The sequence below is a fragment of the Vombatus ursinus genome, unplaced genomic scaffold (genome assembly GCF_900497805.2).
Source record: "Vombatus ursinus unplaced genomic scaffold, bare-nosed wombat genome assembly UNPS02009835.1, whole genome shotgun sequence".
Classification (NCBI taxonomy): Eukaryota; Metazoa; Chordata; class Mammalia; order Diprotodontia; family Vombatidae; genus Vombatus; species Vombatus ursinus.
The window spans coordinates 24,708,957-24,713,073 of NW_020949613.1; the positions used below are offsets into that span (position 1 = coordinate 24,708,957).

Genomic DNA, 4,117 nt, shown 5'->3' on the forward strand with positions numbered 1-4,117 from the left:
TAGAGAGATTAAAGAGGATTAAAGAGGGGGAAGAGAAGGATTAACCATGGAGAAAAAATAAGATAGATGGAAATACACAAGCAGTAATTATAACTTTGAATGGGAATGGGGTGAACTCATACATAAAATGGAAATGGATAGGAGAATGGATTAAAAAATAGAATCCAACAATATGTTGTTTACAAGAAACACATTTTAAAATGAGAGATACACATAGAGTAAAAATAAAGGATTGGAGTAGAAATTATTATGCTTCAGCAAATACAAAAAAAGTATGGATAGCAATCACAATCCCAGACAAAGTTAAAGCTATACTACATTTAATTAAAAGAGATAACAGGGAAACTACATTATGATAAAGGGTAACACAGCTAATGAAGTAATATCAATAGTAAACCTATATGCACCAAATGCTATAGCATCCAAATTCTTAAAGGAAAAAGTTAATGAAAATAGTATCTATAGCCATATGAAAAAAATGTTCTAAATCACTATTGATTAAAGAAATGCAATAAAACTCTGCATACCCTTTAATTCAACAATACCACTACTACATCTATATCCCAGAGATTTTTTTTTTAAATTAAAAAAGGAAAAGAACCTATGTGTACAAAAATATTTATAGCAACTGTTTTTGTGGTGGCAAGGAATTGGAAATTGAGGGGATGTCCATCAATTAGGGAACGACTAAACAAGTTGTGGTATATGAATGTAATGGAATCCTATTGTGCTATAAGAAATAACAAGCAGGCTAATTTCAGAAAAACCTGGAAAGACTTAAATGAACTATTTGCAGCAATACAATGATCCAGGACAATTCCAAAAGACTCATGATGGAAAATGCTATCCACATCCACAGAAAGAACTATGGCATCTGAATGCAGATTGAGGCATATTTTCACTATTTTTCTTTTTTTGTGTGTGGCTTTTCCGTTTTGTCCTTTCTTCTTTCACAACATGACTAATGTGGAAATATGTTTACGTGATTGCACACGTATAACCTATATCTGATTGCTTGACATCTTGGGGAAAGGAGAGAGTAGGGAAAGAGGGGGGGAAATTTTGAATCTCAAAATCTTATAAAAAATTAATGTTGACTTTTACTGATAGCAGACAAGATGGCAGAAGTGAAGCAGAAGAAGCAGCGAACATTCCGGAAGTTCACCTGCCGCGGCGCTGACCTGGATCAGCTGCTGGACCTGTCCTATGAACAGCTCATGCAGTTGGACAGCGCTCGGCAGCGGCGGCGACTCAACAGGGGTCTGAGGCGCAAACAGCATTCCCTCCTGAAGCGCCTGCACCGCCCCCCCCCCATGGAAAAACCCGAGGTAGTAAAGACACACCTTCGGGACATGATCATTCTGCCAGAGATGGTGGGAAGTATGGTGGGCGTCTACAACGGCAAGACCTTCAATCAGGTAGAAATTAAGCCCGAAACGAATAAAAATAAGAAGGTTCTGGAAAAAAAAAAAAGTTGAAAACTATCTTTACATGTAATTGGAAAAAATTAAATTTTATTTATGAAAGAAAGAGAAAGGAAGGGAGGGAAGGAAGGAAGGAAGAGAAGGAGTGAGGAATGAAGGAAGGAAGGAAAGAAGGAAGAGAGGGAGGAAAGGAGGAAAAAAAACAACTTACAGTGGGAGAGGGGCTTGTTTTTTAAGGACAGGATGAGGAAGATGGTCGCTTACAAGATAGTTTTAGAAGTTTTTATGGGGGTTAAAGATTAGAAACAAGTCAAGGAAGGACTTTATGACAGAATGAAGGAGACAAAGGGAATTCTTTATGGTTTAAGGATTTAAGGACAGGGCATGAGGGCACAGGTTAAAAATTAAAGGACAGGAGGAACATAGGATAAGGGATACAAAAGCAATTCTTTTCTTACAGGTTCAAGATAAGGGGTAAAGGACTTTAGGATGCCTTTCAAGTTATAGAATAAGCTGGGGTTTCACAAAGTACTGGAAAAGCAACATTAATATTCTCTTAACACTGTATGTCTCTGCATCAGAGATACTGAAGTGTTTTGCCATTTTCTTCTCTGGCCCAATTTACAGACAAAGTGTTGAGGCTAACAGGGTTAAGTGTCTTGCTCAGAGGTCACACAGCTAGTAAGTGTCTGAGGCCAGATTTGAACTCAGAAAGAGAGGTCTTACTTGATTTCAGGCCCTGTGTTCTATCAACTTTGCTAACTAGCTGCCCTAGGGTTTCTTACATTAGCCAGTAAGTAGGATCTCCTGCCCTGTGACATCAGAGATGGGAAGCTAACCAAATAAATCTGATTAAGAAATCACTCCTACCTATAAAACACATGATCATGAGCTGCTCTGTTCTAAAGGTTATTTCCCAGACATCCCACATCAGTTGAGTGATGAGCAGTTCAGGAAATTAGATGTGTCAGATTTGAGAATGCTTCTCTAAAGGACTATTGTTAATTTCCCCCTACGTCTTCTGACATTTTCTCTAGTTGACTTCATCCAGGGTCTCAGTGAAAACCCTGGTTATATTCTTCTCTCATTGCCCGTTATCCTATGCTATTGTCCTGGATTGTTTTGTTTTAGCCTCCAGTCTTAAGGCAGAACAGTGCAGCAGGAAAAGTACTGAATTGGAAATCAGGGGACCTGGGCTCAATTTCAACAATGAACAAGTCACTAAACCTCCACGAGGTGTTTCCTCATCTACAAAATGAGGGAGCTAGACTAAATTATGTCAAAATTCCCTTTTAGTAGCAAATAAATAAACAATGTTATGATTTCTGGATGAATTAAACTATGCTATTATAAAGACCTACTGTTTCATGCATTATCAATCTGATTCCATAACTGCTATTAAGGACCAGGAAAGGAATTCCTCTTATTATTGGCTGGTTCACCTAGCATCTACTTGGCCCTAATTCTAACACTGCTAACCTTCAAGGGCTAGAAAATTTACACACAATGAAGACAATCCAGAATCCCCAAGGACTTTCATAGCTCAATTGTGAAGGAAATCCTTCCATTCTCCACTGAGAAATTAAAATTGTTTTGTACCATTTAATAATTGGTTCCATTCTGTAATTGATTCCATTCTGTACTTTTCCAATCTTAAATTAAGCTTAGGAATGCAGTTTTCCCTCCGAGTTAGTTTAAAGGTGTGGTTGAAAGAAAAAGATGTTACCAGTCATTCAATTAACCCTGGGACATATGCTTGTTGTGTATATGCTCCAACCAGCCCAACCTGGTGTCATCTCCCAAAAGACATATTGTCTATACTTGCATGCCCTTATGCAATTAGGGGAGGTTCAATCTCCCCCAAGGGGACAGCAAACCAGGTGGTACTAATCTCCTAGCCAAGATTGCCAAGAGGCAGAGGAATTTCATAAAACAATTAACATTCCTTAATTGTCAGAAAGGGGTGTGATTAGGCACACCTGAATGCCAACCCACTTTTCCTAGTACAGTCAATTGTAATGTTCCCCAACTACCAATAACCCTGCCTTTCCCTTACAAAGAATTAGATTTCCAGGTCCCCGCCACCCAAAGCCAATACCTTGATCCCTTACCTTACTATAGAGGTATGAAGGCACATCAAGGTAAAATGTCAAGAAAATAAAATTAATGCTACCTCCACACAATCCAAAACCCAAAAGTACTCGTTGCTCAACTTATCTTACATCCTCAAAAAGATGTTTCTATATGAATTGAAATTTTGCATTTGATGTTGCTGTACGGCAGACTGATATACTAATATATTTAATATATTAATCCTTCAATATACTAATCCTTCAGTGGTTACCAGAAACTTCATCTCATGCCTTTACATTTATCCTACTTGACAAGATGAATGACAATGGGGTTTGAATCATGGTAGAATAAATTCTATGCTTTCTTTCCCATAACAATCCATCACACATCCAAAATTTCTGTCAAGTCAACTCCAAAATGTTATAACCATAACCCTACTCTAAGACTGCCCAATTCTAAGACTGCCTGCCTTTATACATTAGAAGTGTTCCTGAAAAGTTGTATGTCAATGACATCAATATAAATGGAAAGAATAATAAAATAAAACTGGACATTATGTGATTATAAATGACCAAGCTGAGCCCCAGGGAAGAACTGAAACATTTCACCTTCCTTCTTTT

General features: G+C 37.7%; 1 pseudogene; it reads left to right on the top strand.

The window, feature by feature from the left end:
* The first annotated feature begins 1,118 nt into the window (after nt 1-1,118).
* On the top strand, nt 1,119-2,362 carry LOC114036433 (annotated as a pseudogene).
* The last annotated feature ends 1,755 nt before the right edge of the window (nt 2,363-4,117 follow it).